The sequence below is a fragment of the Oryctolagus cuniculus genome, chromosome X (assembly GCF_051225735.1).
Source record: "Oryctolagus cuniculus isolate XC-2025 breed Fujian yellow rabbit chromosome X, ASM5122573v1, whole genome shotgun sequence".
NCBI classification, from domain to species: Eukaryota; Metazoa; Chordata; class Mammalia; order Lagomorpha; family Leporidae; genus Oryctolagus; species Oryctolagus cuniculus.
Window position 1 is genome coordinate 62645242 of NC_142888.1, and position 20395 is coordinate 62665636.

Genomic DNA, 20395 nt, shown 5'->3' on the forward strand with positions numbered 1-20395 from the left:
TGACCATCATTCCTATAATATTTCTTTAACTTTTAGCCAATTTCCTAATAGATTTTAATTATGATCAAAGTGACTACATGGATATTAGAAATGTTTGATGATTTCATGTATCCAAATCATAGTTATTTGTTCTGTATTAACACAAGCATCATTCAAGATGTATAAATATGGTTAAAATACTAGATACACTAGAGCAGTTTTCTCTGACATGCAGACATTTGAATGAAAATCTGTAACAAACTGTGGGGAACAGGGTCCATCTCCCGCAACATGGCGGGGTGCCCAGGAGACAAATAAGTACTGAGACTGTGGATTGAAACTAACTCTATACGTCTGATCTCCCACCATATGGCGCTGAGAGGGAGAAAACAAATCTTACACAGCTGCTTCCTCAATTAGCTGATTCCTGATCCAGCCTCTGATTGGAAGAAAGCAGCGTGCTCAGCATGCGGGCAGCACAGCACGGATTGGTGGGAGAGGACTAAAAAAGGGGGAGAGAGATAACATGTGGGACCCCCTGAGAGGGTCGGAGAGCTTGTTGGTGGCGCTGTTGGTGGCGCTCCTCCGTGAAAGTGGGGGAGCGGCGGGGGTGCCGCTCCTCCGCGGAGGCGGGGGAGCGGCAGCAAATCCGGGAAGGACCAGGGAAAGAAAACAACATCCAGTGTCGTTCCTCCACGAGTGGGGGAGCAACAAGTGGTTCCGTGACTCGGATACGGACTGCTGGGAGAAAGCCAGGAAGGAGAAGGGAAAAGACAAAAAGCAGCGGGGAAGCTAGGCCGTAGCAGAGACGAAAGCTAAACTGTAGCAGAGATGAAAGCTAGGCCATGATTCAGAAAAGCCGCGGGGGAGAGAGAGACAGAGACAAAAAGCTGCGGGAAGAAAGCCGCGGGGACAGAAAGACGAAAAGCTGCGGGGAAGCTGGGCCGTAGCGGAGATGAAAGCTAAACTGTAGCAGAGACGAAAGCTAGGCCGTGATTCGGAAAAGCCGCGGGGGGAGAGGAAAGCCGAATAGAGAGAAATAAAATAGAAAGAAATAAGAAAGCCTCCCCACAACATGGCGATGAGAGAACTCGGATTCGGACTGCCTAGGGCGATAAGCACCTGCGGGCAACTCTAGCAGAGCAGAGTATGTGCCATGGGGCACCGAAGACAAGCACGTATCAACGCCACAAAGAATAAAAAGAAGGGGGAATCTGTGGGGAACAGGGTCCATCTCCCGCAACATGGCGGGGCTCCCGGGAGACAATTAAGTACTGAGACTGTGGACTGAAACTAACTCTATACGTCTGATCTCCCACCATATGGCGCTGAGAGGGAGAAAACAAATCTTACACAGCTGCTTCCTCAATTAGCTGATTCCTGATCCAGCCTCTGATTGGAAGAAAGCGGCATGCTCAGCACGCCGGCAGCACAGTACGGATTGGTGGGAGAGGACTATAAAAGGGGGAGAGAGACAACATGTGGGGCCACATGTGGGGCCGCCTGAGAGAGTCGGTCGGAGAGCTCGTTGGTGCCACTCCTCTGCGGAGGTGGGGGAGCGGCAGCAAATCTGGGAAGGACTGGGGAAAGAAAACAGCGTCCGGTGTCGTTCCTCCGCAAGTGGGGGAGCGACACAAACATTAGAAGAGTATTTTAAATATTCTAATTCCCTTTCCTGTGGGAGTTATAGGTAAGAATGAAAACTAGAAAAAGCCAAGGTCTGTGTTTTTTTATAACTTTGAAATATTGTCTTTAGATGCTTTTTTTATTATTTAAAAGACTACATGCTCTAAAAATTCGCCTTCTGTAAAATTAAATCTTTAAGCAAGAATTTAAAATACATTATCTGTTGAGGCCATAGGGTACTTTCTGTTTTATTTTAGGAAGAAGTTAAGAGAATATTCTTGGCTTTGAAGTAGAAAAGGAAATTGAAAATGATTGTAGAGCAGAACTGATCATTGACTGAGAAAAGCACTCTGTGTGGGGCACAATAAATCTAATTCAGACCCTAATATCCTCCTGGGACTAGAAAATGACTATTACTTATGAATGAGGGGTTTTATAAAGGCATTGCTTATAATGTTTTGCCAAAATAACAGATGAAAAACACTGTGTTTACCTAAGGTTTCCTTACTGAATATCAAAGGAACATCTTAATGTTCTTAATTAATCAGTGCTTAAGGCAACAGGCATACAAAGAAAAATAGCAGCATGTTTCTGGGATAGATGGTATTAAAAACAAACAAAAATACAGCCATTATTAAACAGAGTCAATGGTAGTCCTTCAATTAAATATACTGTAATGTGTACAAATTAAGAGAAACAGTGAAATAGTGAATTATATAAATAGGTTTAATAGAAAATAGATTCAGATGTTTCAGAAGTGAAATTAAATGCAGCTAAGACAAAAGAAACATTGTTGTCATAGCCTTGGAGATCTATCTGACTAGTAAAATGCTGTAAGTTACAAATTCTTTTAAGTAATGAACTCTTATACCTTATGGTTAACTTTTTCAACTGTTGAATCATATGTACAAGCTGGTCTTAATTTTTCATTTCAAGCTTTATTTTAATACATGTTGGCATTCTTTTCACACTAGCCACTTGGTTGGTTGGTTGGTTGAATAAGAAGAAAGTTGTTCATGTGTGTCTCATACTAATACATTCTTATTGTGACTAGTAGCTGATGCTCAACGTTTTGGGGAGATCCTACCACCAACGTTACCAAGCTTCTTTCCATTTCTCCTCCACTGGCCAAATGGTTCTTTTTTTTCCTAGAGGCTTTGAAGTGAGGAATGACTCAAGTGAAACTGACTTAACTGAATTTAAAAAGACAAAACTACTTGAGGAGAGCTTTTTTTCTTTTTTAATTTTGGAAAATAAATGAAGTGCATGAAGAATAAATGCTGCCATTTCACCTTGAAAGCAATTAAACAAAATTCAAAAGAATAAAATTTCCATTTTGTTCCACTTCTATTATAACTTTGCTTAATATAATGACAGCTTTTCCAAAGTTATTACTGAAAAAAAAAACATGCTTCAGAAACTTTGAGGAAACATTTCTCAGGTTTTTTATATGCTCTTTACCTTGTGCTTTACTCAGATATCAAACACCTGTTTGAGAAAGGTTTTAGACCCTGACAGCTCTGAAGGGCTATCTAGGTAGCCTTCATAGCATTCCAAAAACGTGCCTTTCAATAGAAAGCCCTGACACCAAGCTGTGTAGCAGTGACAGCTTGTACATTCCATCAAGTCCCAGTACTTTTTTTTGTCTGGCACAAAGGAAAATCTGCATTGTCAATAACCTCGATGAACCTCCCACAGAGCTTCACTCAGGGAAGGCTACAGGTACAGTATAATATTGGCAAAAGAATAAATGAACATATCAAATGGACACCAATGAAAGCTTCTCTGTCCTTGGTAAAGAGGACAGTAATGCATACCCTTTAGAATGTGCTAAAATATACATAAAACAGAATGTGCCACCTTAAGCATTTTTAAACCTATAGTTCTGTGCTATTAAGTGCATTCATAGTGTTGTGCAGCCATCACCACTGTTCATTTCTAGAACTTTGTTCCTCATGCAAAACTGAGACTTTATATTATTGAATAATACTTTCCCATTGGCTCTTGTTCCCAACCCCTAGAAACCACCATTTTATGTTCTATCTCTGTGAATTTCACTATTCTAAATACTTCAAGTAAATGGAATTATATATTTCTTTTTGTAACTAGCTTATTTCCCTTGGCATAATGTCCTCAAAGTTTGTCCATGTTGTGGCATGTGATAGAATTTCCTTCCCTTTTAAGGCTGAATAATTTTCTTTTATTTGTATACATCACATATTGTTTATCCATTCATCTAAAATGAATGTTAGAATATCTTTCACACTTGGCTACTATGAAAAATGCGGCTATGGGCCGGCGCTGCGGCTCACTAGGCTAATCCTCCACCTTTCAGCGCCGGCACACCGGGTTCTAGTCCCGGTTGGGGCACCAGATTCTGTCCCTGTTGCCCCTCTTCCAGGCCAGCTCTCTGCTGTGGCCAGGGAGTTCAGTGGAGGATGGCCCAAGTGCTTGGGCCCTGCACCCCATGGGAGACCAGGAGAAGCACCTGGCTCCTGGCTTTGGATCAGCGCGGTGCGCCGGCCGCGGCGGCCATTGGAGGGTGAACCAATGGCAAAGGAAGACCTTTCTCTCTGTCTCTCTCTCTCTCTCTCACTGTCCACTCTGCCTGTCAAAAAAATTAAAAAAAAAAGAAAAGAAAATGTGGCTATGAATATTAGTGTGTAAATACCTCTTCAAGACCTGACTTTCAATTATTTTAGGTATACACATACAGGTGGAATTGCAGGAACATAATGGTAATTCTATTTGCCATTTTTTGAGGAACCATTATACTGTTTTCCATAGCATCTTAAATTCCCCAAACAGAATAAGGCTTCTAGTTTCTCTATGTCTTTGCCAATGCTTACAAGAGGCCTTCAAAAAGTTCATGGAAAATGCATATTATGAAAAAGCTGCAAGAATTTCTTTTGCACCAAAATAAATTTACCATTTAATTCAGCTTTCCCGTGGACATTTCAGTCTAACTGAATCTTCATACCCTTTGATAAGCATCTCCTTTCCCCCCATACTTTCACCTCCCTCATACTACTCTCTGGTGACAGCTTGCTATTCTCTGTTTCTAGGAGAGTGACTTTTTCAGACTCCATATATAAATGAGATCATAGAGTATGTGTTTCACTGTGCTTGGTTTATTTCACTAAGCATATATTGTGTTTTCATTTTCATTTATATAAAGATAAAGATATTTAAAAATTTTCTTTCTGATTTCTACTTCAGCTTGTTAGTTGTGTAGGAGTATGCTGATTAATTCACATAGTTAGTATTTTCTGATTTTTCTTCACTATTCATTCTATTGTAACTGGAAAGGATACATACTTTGAATGGTTTTCATCTAAATTCTTAAATTTGTCTAGGCATCTTGTGGATAAGCATTTTTTATACTAGAAAATGTTCCACATTCTCATTTTTCCACTTAAGACAAATGTGTATTCTGTTCTTGATTGGAGTGTTCTTTTATCTGTTAGATCCATTTGTTCGATGTTGTTGTTCAAGTCCTCTATTTACTTATTGATCACATGCCTCATTATATCTTCTACTATTTTAAGTGGGATATTGATGTTTCTTACTATTATTGTAGTGGTATATATTTCTCTCTAAAATCCTGTTAATGCTTTATTCATCTACTTAGGAGCTCTGATGTTTGGTTCATGCATATTTATGAATATAATATCATTTTAAAGAGTTGATCCTCTTATTATCTAATATCTTTCTTGATCTCATAAGATTTTTTAGCTTAACATATGTTTTTTCTAATGTTCAAATATATAGCCCTGTTATCTTTTGGTTAATTATTTTTATGGGATGCCTTTTTTTCTATACTTTCATATCAATTATGTATGTACTGACATTTAAGGTGAAATTCATAGACAGCATATAGTTGGATTCTGTTCTCTTATACATTCAGGCAATGATTGATTTCTATTAGAGTTCAATCAATTTTCATTATTATAATTACTGATACAGAAGGATTTATTATCACACTTTATTTGTTTTCAGTATGTCTTATGGCTTTTTTGTTCCTCATTTCCTTTCTTCTTATCTTACTTTTTGTTTAGTTTATTTTCATGTGTTTTTTTAAAATTTTTAAAACATTTTATAAAGCTAACAGAGAAAGAGACAGACAGAGGTCTTCCATCTGCTGGTTCACTTCTAAACTGTCTGCAATAGCCAAGTCTGAGCCAGGCTAAAATGTGCTGTGCAGGAGGTTGGAACTCAATCTTCTCGGTGGGTGGCAGAGACCCAAGCACTTGAACCATTTTCTGCTGCCTCCCAGGGTGCATATTAGCAAGAAGGTGAAATCCTACATGAAGCCTGGACTCCAACTGAAGCACTTCAATACAGGCTGCAGACCTCCCAAGTGGCATCTTAACTGCTGTGCCAAATGCCTACTCCATAGTTCATTTTTCATAATGAAATGTCTTCATTGTCTACTTAATGTGTACATTCTTCAGATACTTTATTTGTGGCTATGATAGGTATTGTGTGTAACATTTTAAACTTATAGAAATGGCTTTTAAACTGATAACAACTTGTGGTTTGGATATGATTTGCCCCTGGTAAAACTCATGTTGAAATTTAATTCCCAAAGAGAGATTCCAAGATGGTGGAATAGGGAGAGAGCTTATTGCTCTAGCTTAGGGGAAGGTAGTTAAAAAATAAAGTGGAGAGAGTGAAATCTCAGGGAACAGTTGGGGAGAAAACTGCAGTGGAAACTCTGCACAACTTAGAGGGATGCTGTGGATCTACATGGAGGGTGTGGATGTGCAGCATGAACATGGATACAACACAGGACCCCAGCAGCTGACAGCCAGCTTTGGAGAGTGAAGTGAGACCAGATTGTAGAAGCCCAAGCCACTGGCAATAAAGCTGTGGGGAAAGCCTGACATAAGTCCAGCTTGGAGCCCAGTGTGGGACAGTGTATCTGCCAATCTAGAGGGAAAAGAGGAGGGCACGTTTCTTTCTCCCTAATCACCCAACAACAGTATTCTGTAACTAGTTGAGAGAGGGCAGGTGCCATTTTGGAAATACATAACAGCTGTGCCAGCAACCAGCAGAGAGGAGATGCCTGAGTTTGGCTGGGAGAATTGAGAGGGGTCTGTGTGCCCATGACTGTGTGAGCCTTATGTGCTGGGACTGTGAGAGCCTTATGTGCTGGGACTGTGAAAAGACTGTTGTTGTGTGGGAAGGCACATGGTGTGGCTAAGTCTTTGGGAAGTTGCTGTGGGCAGCTCCACATGCTCAGTGGCCACTGATTGTGTGGGGAAGATTATTGTTGTGGGATCCATGTTCACACTGAGTTGAGGACTGCACAGATCCTTTGTGTGGATCTGGATGAATACTGCATCGACTTGTGCTAGCACCCAGGCATTGGTCGCCTTGGAGGAGAGGAGGTGAACATGAGACTATGCCAACAAAACTGATCAAATCCACCCCTCTGATAAAAAAAAAAAGAAGATATTTACCACATCCAACATGGGTGTCACCTTGTACATGCCCCTCACCCTGGAGCTCTGAATAGAGCTCCCTGGCCACACCCACAACACACCTCTAGGTATTCACTGAAAGAGCAGACACTCCATTCAGCCACAGATGAATAGATAAAAAATTAAAATTTTATCCATAGATAAAATCCATCAGAGGGGAAAAAAAGAAAGCAATAAGTACCTCCACAAATGCATAAAAATAATCACAGAGATTAAAAAAAGAAGACACCATGATGCCTTCCAAAGAACAAAACATTTCGATACTAGAATGTGAAGATGATGAGTCTGAAGAAATGCCAGAAATGGAATTAAAAAATCTGATTGTAGGATTATGTAGAAGTAATCAGAAGCAAATCCATGAAATAAAGAAATCCGTACATGACATGAATGAAAATTTTCCCACTAAATTGAGATTTAAAAGAGAAACCAAAATGAAATATTAGAAATGAAGAATTCAATAGATAAAATAAAAAATGTGGTGGAAAGCCTTAAAAACACTCAGTGAGGCAGAAGAAAGAATATTTGAATTAGAAGACAAATCTGGAAATTTTACAGTCAGATCAAGGAGGAGGAGGAGGAGGAAGAGGAGGAGGAGGAGGCGAAGAAGAAGAAGGAGGAGAAGAAGAAGAAGAAGAAGAAGAAGAAGAAGAAGAAGAAGAAGAAGAAGAAGAAGAAGAAGAAGAAGAAATTAGAAAAATTAAAAACAGTGTTGGAGATTTACTGGATATTATCAAATGACCCAATATATGGTCTTAGGAGTTCCTGATGGCATGGAAAGAAAGAATGGATTAGAAGGTGTTTTTAGTGAAATGATAACAAAAATCTTCCCCAATTTGGAGTAAGATAGGAATGCCCAAATACAGGAAGCACATAAAAGTCATAATAGACATGATGAGAAAAGATCTTCACCACAACACATTGTAGTCAAACTTTCCACATTAAAACAAAGAAAAGAATCTAGAATGTCCATGAGAGAAATGTCAAATTACTTTCAAGGGATCGCCAGTTAGACTCACAGTTGTTTTCATCAGAAATCTAACAGGCAAGAAGACAATGGCGAAATATATTCCAAGCCTTAAGAGAAAAGAACTGCCAATCCATAATACTGTAACCTGCAAAGCTCTCATTTATGAATAGAGATGAAATAAAAATCTTCCATAACAAACAGAAATTGAACATATTTGTCACCACTCAACCAGCCTTACAAAAGATGCTTAACAATGTGCTACACACAAAAACAAAGAAACATGGTCATCACCATGAAAAAAGGTGAAGGGGCTGGCACTGTGGCTCATCGGGTTAATGCTCTGGTCTGAAATGCCAGCATCCCATAAGGGTGCCGGTTCTAGTTCTGGTTGCTCCTCTTCCAATCCAGCTCTATGTTATGGCCTGAGAAAGCAATAGATGATGGCCCAAATCCTTGAACCCCTACATCCACATAGAAGACCCAGAGGAAGCTCCTGGCTCCTGGCTTTGGATTTGCTCAGCTTCAGCCATTGCAGCCAGTTGGGGAGTGAACCATCGGATGAAAGACCTCTCTCTCTCTCTCTCCTTCTCTCTCTCTCTCTCTCTGCCTCTCCTCTTTGTGTAAGTCTTTCAAATAAATAAATAATTCTTAACACACAAAAAAATAAAGAAGGTGAAGGCAAAAAATCTCCCAAAAAGTACAAAAGAAATTCAAAGTAAACAATAGGAATATTTACGGGAAAACGGTAGAGCCAAGTCATTACTTGTCAATAATCACCTTGAATGCAAATGACCTCAACTATCCAGTTAAAAGATACAGACTGGCAGAATGGATTAAAAAACCAGACCCATCTATTTGCTGCCTACAAGAAACACATCTCACCAACAAAGATACACAGACTGAAAGTGAAAAGATGGAAAAAGATATTCTATGCTAACAAAAAACAAAAAAGAGCAGATGTAGCCATATTAATATCAGATAAAATAGACTCTAACACAAAAACTGTTAATAGAGACAATGAAGGGCACTATGTAATAATTGAGGGATCAATTAAACAGGAAGATGTGACTGTACAAAACATATATACACCCACTTACAGGGATCCTAGCTTTTTAAAAGAAGTGTTAATAGATGTAAAGGAAGACATAGCCCCCAATACCATAGCAATGGCAGATTTCAACAACCCACTCTCAGTGATGGACAGATCAACCCAACAAGAAATCAGCAAAGAATCAACAGACTTAATGGACACTATAGAACAAATAGAAATAACAGATATCTTCGAACTTTTCATTCCACATTTGCAGAATATCTATTATTCTCATCTGTGCATGAACCTTTCTCTAGGATAGACCACATGCTAGGCCATAAAGCCAGTCTCAGCAAATTCAAAAAAATTGAAATCAAACCATGCATCTTGTCATACTGCAATGAAATGAAGCTTGAAATCAACAACTCAAGAATCTCTAGAACATGTGCAAACATGGAAACTGAATAACATGCTCCTGAATGTACAGTGGCTGACTACATCAAGAAATGGGAAAGGTGCCAAATAAATGAGCTATCAGTGCATCTCAAGGATCTAGGAAAACAACAGCAAACCAAACCCCAAATTAGCAGGAGGCAAAAAATAATTAAAATTAGAGAAGAAATAAACAAAATGGAAACTGAAAAACAATATAAAAGATCAGCAAAATGAATAGCTGGTTTTTTGAAAAAATAAACAAAGTTGAAATACCATTGGCCCAACTAACCAAAAATAAAAGAGATGAACTAAACCAATAGAACTATAGATGAAAAAGTAAGCATAACAACAGATACCACAGAAATAAAAAGAATCATCAGGAGTTACTACAAAGTATGGCAACAAATTGTGAAACTTAAAAGCAATGCATAGATTCATGTACACAAACAACCTACCAAAATCTAGCCTTGAAGACATGGAAAAACCTAAACAGACCAATAATCAAGACAGAAATTGAATCAGTAATAAAAATACTTCCAACAAAAAAAAAAAAAACGAGGACCACATGGCTTCACTGCTAAATTCCATGAGGCATTTAAAGAACTAATGCCAATTCTTCTCAAGCTATTCAAAACAATGGAAATTCCTCCTATGAAGCCACATCACCTTAACTCCTAAACCTGAAAAAGATACAACAGAGAAAGAGAATTACATACCAATTTCCCTGGTGAACATGAATCCAAAAGTCCACGACAAAATCCTAACCAATTAAATCCAACAACACATCAGAAAGATCATTCACATGGACCAAGTGGGATTTATCCCTGGTATGCAGGGATGCTTCAGCATTTGCAAATCAATCAATGTGATACATCACATTAACAAACTGAAGAACAAAAAACATGTGATTATCTCAATAGATGCAAATAAAGCATTTGAAAAATACAACATTCTTTCACGATGAAAACCTGAAGCAAATTGTGTATAGAAGGAAGATTCCTCAACATATTCAAGGCAATTTATGACAATCTCATGGCCAGCATCTTATTGAATGAGGAAAAGTTGGAATCATTCCCACTAAGATCCAGAATCAAACTAGGATAAGCATTCTGACCACTGCTATTCAATCTAGTTCTGGAAGTTTTAAACAGAGCCATTAGGAAAGAAAAAGAAATCAAAGTGATACAAATTGAGAGGGAAGAAGTTTAAGTATCCCTATTTGCAGAAGACAAAATTCGATATATAGGGGAACCAAAAGACTCCACTGAGAAACTATTGGAACTCATAAAAGAGTTTGGTAAAGTGGCAGGATATAAAATTAACACACAAAAATCAATAGCATTGGTAAACACGACAATGCCACAGCTGAGAAAGAATTTTTAAGATCAGCCTCATTCGGCCGGCGCTGTGGCTCAATAGGCTAATCCTCCACCTAGCAGCGCTGGCACACCAGATTCTAGTCCCGGTCAGAGCACCAGATTCTGTCCCGGTTGCCCCTCTTCCAGGCCAGCTCTCTGCTGTGGCCAGGGAGTGCAGTGGAGAATGGCCCAAGTGCTTGGGCCCTGTACCCCATGGGGAGACCAGGATAAGCACCTGGCTCCTGCCTTCAGATAGGCGCAGTGTGCCAGCCACAGCGCGCCGGCCGTGGCGGCCATTGGAGGGTGAACCAATGGCAAAGGAAGACCTTTCTCTCTGTCTTTCTCTCTCACTGTCCACTCTGCCTGCCAAAAAAAAAAAAAAAATCAGTCTCATTCACAGTATCTACAAAAAATTAAATACCTTGGAATAAATTTAACCAAGGATGTCAAAGATGTCTACAATGAAAATTACAAAACATTAAAGAAAGAAATAGAAGACACAAAAAGTGGAAAAATCTTCCATATTCATAAATTGGAAGAACCAATATTATCAAAATATCCATACTACCAAAAGTCCAAAAGCAATTTACAGATTCAATGCAATCCCAAACAAAATACCAAAGACATTTTTCTCAAAAGAAAAAAAAACGATTCTGAATTTCATATGGAAACACAGGACACCCTGGATAGCTAAAGCACTCTTATACAACAAAAACAAAGCTGGAGGCATCACAATACCAGATTTCAAACATACTACAGGGAAGTTATAATCAAAACAGCCTGGTACTGACACAAAAACAGATGGATAGACCAATGGAACAGAATAGAAATGCCAGAAATCAATCCACCCATCTACAACCAACTTATCTTTGACAAAGGAGCTACTTTGAGCAGCCCTTGTCTCGACTGTTGAGGGACAGTTTTTTTTTCATAGTATTTGCTAAACTCTATACTTCAGTGTAGGGTTAATCTTTTGTGTATAAGTTTAACTGAAAATATATCTTATTAAAAATAAGAATGAGAATAGAAGAGGGAGGAGAAAGACGGGTGGGAGTGCAGGTCAGAAAGAGGGTAGGGTGGAAAGAATAACTATGTTCCTCAATTTGTATTTATGAGATGTATGAGGTTTGTGTACCTTAAATAAAAGTTATCTGGGGAAAAAACTTGATTCCCAATGTAACAATATTGAGAGGCAATGGGACCATTAAGAGGTAATTAGGTTGTGGTGCCTCCACCTTCCTGAATAGGTTAATGTAACTCCTGCAAGACGCAGTTATTTAGTTATTTGTTTTTAACGATTTACTTATTTTTGAAAAGCAGAGTTACAGAGAGAGAAGGAGAGACAGAGAGATCTTCCATCAGTACCCTGAACCAGCGTTCAGTCCCCAAATAGCCACATTGGTGGAGTCTGGGCTGGGCTGAAGCCAGGATCCAGGAGCTTTGTTGAGGTGGCAGGGACCCAAGGACTTAGGCCATTTTCTGCTGCTTTCCCAGGCACATTAGCAGGGAGCAGGATTGAAAGTGGAGCAGCCAGGACTCAAATCGGCTCTGATATAGGATGCAGCATCATAGGCTGCAGCCCCTGAGTTAGTTGTTTTGAGAGCAGACTGTTGTAAAGTGAATTTGACTTCCTGGACTCACTCTCCTTTCTTTTCTGGCACTTGTGCCACTTGTGCTTCTCTTCTGCGTATGCCCACATCCGGTTTCCATGGCATGGCCCTCAACAGAAGTCAAACAGAAGACAGTGCCGTGCTCTTGGACTTCAGCTCTTGTGAGCTGTAATTAGCAACTTTTCTTAATGAACTACAATCTCAAGTATTCTATTTTAGCAACTGAGAAGACTAAAAAACAATTTAAGTTCAATTACATAAAAATACTCCTATACAGTTCAGCCCACGCACTTTACGTTATTCATGTTCCAATTTACATCTTTATATACTGTGCACTCATTAACATAGCTTTATAATTATTTCTATGCTTTCATTTTTCCAAAATTATAATACTGGAATCTATATTTGTCCATGTATTTACCGTTTTTGTAGAAGTTTATTTTCTGATGGTTTTGAGTTAGTATACTTTCTTTTTAAAAAGTGTATTTATTTATTTGAAAGAGCTACAGAAAGAGGGATAAACAGTGCAAGAGAGAGGTCTTCCATGCACTGGTTCACTCCCCAAAGGGCTGCAATAACCAGAGCTGGGCCAGGCTGAAACCAGGAGCCAGGAGCTTCATCCAGGTCTCCCATGTGGGTGCAGGGGTTCAAGTACTTGGGCCATCTTCCACTGCTTTTCCAGGCACATTACCAGGGAGCTGGATTTGAAGTGGAACATCCTGGACAAGAACCAGTGCCCATATGGGATGCCAGCAAGACAGGTGCAGCTTAGGGTGCTATGCCACAATGCTGGCCCTAACTTAATATACGTTCTTAGTGTATTTGAGTCTAATATTCTTTCTTTTGAACTGGATGGGCTCTATAATTTCTGGAAGGGCAGGTCTAAGGTTAATGAGCTCTTTCAGGTTTTATTTATCTGGCAAAGACTAAATATCACTCTCATATTTGAAGCAAAGTTTAATAAATATAAAATTCTCAGTTGACAGGTTTTTTTCCCTTTCACATATTGAAATGTATCATCCCACTGCCTTATAGCCTGCAAGACTTCTGCTATGAAATCCACGAATAATCTTAATAAGTGTCATTTATGAATGAGTAGTCACTTTTCTAATGTTGTTTTCTAAATTATTTGTTACTGGCTTTTGAAACTGATTAAAGTGTGGTAACCCAGCCGGTAACACAGGGTTTAGTCCCGGTTGGGGCGCCGGATTCTGTCCCGGTTGCCCCTCTTCTAGGCCAGCTCTCTGCTGTGGCCAGGGAGTGCAGTGGAGGATGGCCCAAGTGCTTGGGCCCTGCACCCGCATAGGAGACCAGGAGAAGCACCTGGCTCCTGGCTTTGGATCAGCGCAGTGCGCCGGCCACAGCGCACTTGCCGTAGTGGCCATTTGGGGAATGAACCAACGGAAAAAAGGAAGACCTTTCTCTCTGTCTGTCTCTGTCTAACTCTGCATTGGTGCATTTCTTTTCAGTTCAACCTACTTTGAATTTGTTGAGCTTCTTTTATTTGTATATTCATGTCTTCTCTCACTTGGGGGGAATTTGTGAATAAGTTATCTGCCCCTTTCCCTCCTATTTCTTCTTCCTGTGACTCCTGTAAAGCACATATCATTTGGCTTTATTGTATATCATAAACCTCTTATGCACTGTCCTCTTTCTCCACTCTTTTTTTTCCTCTCTTCTGACACAAGAATGTCAATTGATCTGTGTTCCAATTTGCTTATTATTTCTTCTATTGAAATCTGTTATTCAAATATTGTAGTAAATTTTCCCATTCAATTATTTTATTTTTCAATCCCAGAATGTGTTCATTTCTTTATCATTGTTTCTAACTCTTTCTTGATATTCTGATTTTGTTCATGTTTAGCTTTCCTGATTTACTTTCTTTAGTTCTCTGTCAATGTTCTCTTTTAGGTCATTGAGCATTTGGACAGTTTTGAAGCTTCTGTCATGTAATTCTGAATCCTATCTTCTTGAAAGAATGATTTCTTGAGATTTATTTTGTCTTTTTGAAAAGGGAGTGTGTCCTAGTCTTTATTTGATGTACGATTTGCTGCTGAAATTGCACATTGAAAAACCAGTCACTTCCTTTAGTCTGTGCAGACTGGCTCTGTGCCAGCCCTTCACTGTTCAGCACAGCATAAGGATTTAATGTGTTCTTGGGCCTTTTCTGAACTTATGTCTTCTCTGGGTTTCTGTATGTGCTTTTTCTCCAGTTCCCCATTGTACATGACTCATTTTAAAATGTCTTAATTTCCTCCAGAGTATCAGCCTTGCTTATTCTTCAGGTCTTAGGTATTTGCTTGCATTCTTTTGTCTATAATATCTTGCTCCCCAGTACTCACGAGTGTGTAGTCTTTCAGTCATTTGCATATGCTGTGGCACCAACCTCTGCCATTCGTGAACTTCAAGCTGATATACGATCTAAATCACCATTCCCAATACTCTGAGTTTGGTGAAATAGAGGCTATTCCCTCAGGCAGGCCCTAGACAAGCTACAATGTTGAAAACAAAGTTTTCTTTCTTCTGTTCTTACCTTTGGAGGGTCCAGGTATTGAGCAGCTTCCCTTTAATGTTGCCATACCAGACTGGGGAGGAGGTGGGGAAAGAGTAAGCAAAAAATGTTAAAAAAATGTTATTGTTTCCAGGGTCTTTTTCTTGACTGGACATTCAGTTGAATACTGTAGATTCTTAACTGTCAGAATTCCCAAAAAAATACTTTGTTCAGAATATTGTTGCTTACTTACTGTTTGCATGGGGAAGCTTCCTAATCTGCCTTCTAGCTGAGATCACTCTAGTGTCTGCTTTCATATGTGCTTTTGCACATGAAAATCCAGACAATAATTAGCCACATTGCAATAATGCCTCCTTCTTTGTGCTGTAAAACTACAGATTGCTCCATTTTGTTTCCCAAAATAACACATTTTATTTTACCGATTAAGAGGTACTCACCATGTTATCTGCTTGCATTAACCCAAATGTCCATCAGTTGATGACTGTATAAAGAAAATGTGAAATATATACACTATGGGACTACTACTCAGCCATGAAAACAAATGAAATCTTGTCTTTTGCAACAAAATGGATGCAACTGGAAACCATTATTCTTAATGGAATAAGCCAGTCCCCAAAGACAAATATCATGTTTTCCTTGATATGTGGCAAAACTAACATAGAATACAAATAAAAGTTTAGGAATGAAACAGACATCTTATGATTTGATTGTTTTAGCCCTTGTTTGCACTTTTGTGGAACTGTGCCCTTTTTACTTTTTACTTGTTGAATATTATGGTTAGTAGTGCATTAAACCTGTGATTATAGAGTATATTGAAATTGTTTTTTCAAAAATTAAAATAAACAAAAAGGGAAGGAAGGAGGGCGGATTGAGGGAGGGAAAAAGGAAGGTAGGGAAATATGGTTACTTTCTTAGATTGTACCTATAAAATATACCAAATCTGTTCTGTTTATATTAATAAAATTTTAAAAAGAAAAAACTGCAATAAAATTATAATAAAAATTAGACCAGGTAGCAAGAGTGAAGCATAAATATTAACATCTTCATTTTGTAATTTTTCATTTATCATTCTACTAATTTCCATTATATTATATTTTTATGATTCCTCTATAGTTTTTCTAATCACTTACAGTCTTCTCCTCTTTCTCTCATCACATAAGGAAACACTTCTCAAGGTTCAATGCCACCTCTTCTACATATCTTCTTTGGATCTAGGTCAGGCTGAAGCTGGAAGCCAGGAACTTGATCCAGGTCTCTCACATGAATGGTAAGGACCTAACTACTAAAGCCATCACCTGCTACCTCCAAGGGTACACATTGTCAGGAATCTGGAATTGGGAGTGGATCCAGGATTCAAACCCACATAACTGCTGTATGGCATACAGGCAGTCCTACCAGCAGCTTCAGTGCTAGGCCAAATGCCTGCCTGGAGTTTCCTGGTCTTCTGTCACTGCTTCAACTAGGATCACTAAGATCATTTTTATCTCCAGCTGTTGCTTCTAATGTATGCATCTGTCTGTAGTTCAAATTGGAATCAAAATGCTGACATTTGGATGTCCTAGCAAAACCTCACCGTCACAGGCCTATGTATAAATTTACCACCTCTATCACCACCATCAAAAAACCTTATACCCAAAACTTATTTTTTGTCAGTTTCTCTGTTCTTCTAATAATCAATTGTACTTTTCCTTGCTTTAGTTCATTACACCCAGTCAATAACTGTAGTCTTCCAACAATCACTTTGAATTATTTGAATTATTTGGTTTTCAACCTTAGAGTGTCATAAATAAAAGAGATGTTGAGAGCATTTAATTTCAGTTAATTTTTCCTCTTGAACTTTCAGAATCTTTATGAGATTTTAACTGCAAGCAAGCACATAAGGTATTCAAGCTTCTGCAACAGGAAGGACACATACGGGGAGTATCTCTTGAAACATGAAAATCAGAGGGATTTTAAAGGAAAAAGAAACAAAATGTTCAGAGTGCCAGGAGTGTGATAGGTTTTTGGAGCTTTGATAAATTGTTACAATCTTTCAGAAATAAGTTATTTTTCTTTGAGATTTGGTTTTATCTGTTTTGTTCTGTTCTTGGAATTCTTGATTCAGATAAGGAATTTAAATAGAGAATGTTATTCTCTTTGTAACAAGGAACAATGAGGCTAGAAGCATTTCACAGCAGATTTCACAGTTCTCATTAGGAAACCAATACCTTCTTTATGCAAAAAAATTCAATGATAATTCAGTAAAAGTCTAGATGGGTTCATGCTGTTCTGGGTGACCTAAAATGTTAAACTACTGACCTAAAACTACTTCTATTTCAGACTAATTGCAGAAGGAATTTCATTTTGGTGTACTACAGCACAAATGAGAGCATACACATACACACACACAATTTTTTTTTACAATTTTATTTTAAATTTTATTTGAAAGATGGACAGACATAAAGACAGACTGGGATCTTCCATCAGCTGGTTCATTTCCCAAATATTCACCAACAGCTGAGACTGGGCCAGACTGAAGCTAGGGGCTTACAACTCAATCTGGGTCTCCCATATGCCTGGCAGGAACCCAAGTACTTGGAATCATCACCTGCTGCCTCCTAAGGTACAGGAAGCTAGAATCAGAAGCAGATCCAGGATTTGAACCCAGGAACTCCAACATGGGATGTAGGTGTTCAATGTGGTGTGGGCAGCCGCAGACAGTCGCCTTTTTTGTTTATGTTTAAACATATGGATGGAGACAGCACTGCACGGACAAAAGGCTAAGGAGGTTCCAGGAAGAGGCAGGAAAAACCTTATCCCACTGTTACACTTCTTACAAGAGACCCATGTAGATAATCAATCACGTTTGAAACTTGCATTTATCCCTTAGGTGTTTTATTGTACCCTTGTAATGAATGATTGATAACATTTTATGATCTGTTAAGTAGAAGAGCCTTGTTGGGAACTCTTTGTAACCCCAAACGTCTTTTAGATATGTAAATCTTTTGTGTGCCTTCTTGTATACAACTGGTCATGTTTAAATACTGCTGGATTTGTTGAATAAACAGCCTTGATTAGGATTTGTCTTGGCTCCATTCTTTGCGTCCTTGTCCCCATTCCCACTCTCTGTTTCAGGAAACCTGGTTCTTTGTGCTGCAGGCTGGCACAATGTGGCATCTTAACCTCTGTGTCAAATGTCCACACCACATGAAAACTTCTTGCATGGCTTTGAGTAAACAAAGATCTTTAGAATGTTAAACCCTGAACATCTAAATAGATTTACCATATCATCTGGCATGAGCACAAACTGGCTGTCAAATATGAAAAAGAGTGTGTTGATTGAATGCATAAGCTTAATTTGTTTAAATTTGTAGGTAACTTTAAGCATCATTCAATTTTAATTTAACTATTTACAACTTAAAAAACCCAATGGACTCACAATAATGGGCCTGCAATTCCCAAGGCAGAAATGAACCAGAATTCTGGAACACCTGTCCATTTTGGCCAGATTAGCACTATCTGGCTTGCCACACTCTTCGACAGTCTGCTCCAATTATTTAGGTTATCTATTCAGCTCTGTAGCCATTTGGGTTTGCAGTCCCTGTGGAGTCAGTCCTCTAACTTTCCTCTGGTGACACTGAGGGTCAGTGACTTTGTGTCTTTCTTTGACAACTATGAAGTCAGAGATGGCAGAAGGACTCAGTTTTTGTTGCCCTGTGCTTTTTAGAAAGATTTATTTATTTATTTGAAAGTCAGAGTTACACAGAGAGAGGAGAGGCAGAGAGAGAGAGAGAGAGAGAGGTCTTCCATCTGATGGTTCACTCCCCAGCTGGCTGCAATGGCTGGAGCTGCGCTGATCTGAAGCCAGGAGCCAGGAGCTTCTTCCAGTTCTCCCACACAGGTGCAGGGGCCCAAGGACTTGAGCCATCTTCTACTGCTTTCCCAGGCCATATCAGAGAGCTGGATTGGAGGTGGAGCAGTCAGGTCTCTAACTGGCGCCCCTATGGGATGCCAGCGCTTCAGGCCAGGGTTTTAACCCGCTGCACCACAGCGCAGCACCCCACCCTATGATTTCTATATGAAGTTACTTCTACTAGGGACTGTTTCGAATCCCTCCCTTCTAAAGTGTGCACAAAAGAAATGTCAGATTACTTTCAGAGGATCACCAATTAGACTCACAGCAGACTTCTCATCAAAAACCCTACAGGTTAGGAAAGAATTGCAAGATGCATTCCAAGTCTTAAGAGAAAAAAACTGTCAACCCAGAATACTGTACCCTGCAAAACTCTCATTTATGAATAAATATGAAATAAAGACCTTCCATAACAAACAGAAATTGAAAAAATTTGTCAAATCCTGTCCAGCCTTGTAAAAATGCTTATAAATGTGCTGCACACAGAAAAACAGAAACATGGTCATCACTACAAAAAAATGGAAAGGCTGAAAAACTTCCAATGAAAGTACAAAGGAAATTCAAAGTAAAAAATAAGAATATTTATGGAAAAATGACAGGGCAAAGTTGTTACTTATCAATAGTCACCTTGAGTGTAAATATCTTCAACTCCCCAGTTAAAAGACACAGACTGACTGAATGGATTAAAAAACAAAACCCATCTATTTGCTGCCTACAAGAAACACATCTCACCAACAAAGATGCATGCAGACTGAAGTTGGAAGGGTAGAAAAAGATATCCCATGCTAAAAGAAACCAAAAAAGAGCTGGTGTAGCCAGCCATCCTAAACAGACAAAATAGACTTTAACACAAAAACTATTAAAAGAGACAAAGAAGGGCACTATGTAATGATTTATTTTATTTTTTTTAATTTATTTTATTTTTTTTTTTATTTTTGACAGGCAGAGTGGACAGTGAGAGAGAGAGACAGAGAGAAAGGTCTTCCTTTTTGCCGTTGGTTCACCCTCCAATGGCCGCCGCGGCCGGCACGCTGCGGCCGGCACACCACGCTGATCCGATGGCAGGAGCCAGGAGCCGGGTGCTTTTCCTGGTCTCCCATGGGGTGCAGGGCCCAAGCACCTGGGCCATCCTCCACTGCACTCCCTGGCCACAGCAGAGGGCTGGCCTGGAAGAGGGGCAACCGGGACAGAATCCGGCGCCCCAACCGGGACTAGAACCCGGTGTGCCGGCGCCGCTAGGCGGAGGATTAGCCTAGTGAGCCGCGGCGCCGGCCAAGCACTATGTAATGATTAAGGGATCAACTCAACAGGAAGATGTAACTATTATAAACATATACACACCTAATTACAAGGCACCTGGCTATTTAAAAGAAACGTTAAGAGATCTAAAGGTAGACACAGACTGAAATACAGTAGTAATGGGGGACTTCAATACCTCACTTTTAGCAAAAGATAGATCAACCAGAAAGAAAATCAACAAGGAAACTTCAGAGTTAATCA

The 20395-nt window shown here is 39.3% G+C and overlaps 1 long non-coding RNA gene across 1 annotated transcript; it reads left to right on the top strand.

Moving 5' to 3' along the window:
- Nucleotides 1-631: 631 nt before the first annotated feature.
- LOC149119662 (uncharacterized) lies at nt 632-18044 on the top strand. The gene is made up of 3 exons (XR_016228495.1): nt 632-1669; nt 16164-16270; nt 16847-18044. It is a non-coding gene; the product is annotated as an uncharacterized LOC149119662 (long non-coding RNA).
- Nucleotides 18045-20395: the final 2351 nt, after the last annotated feature.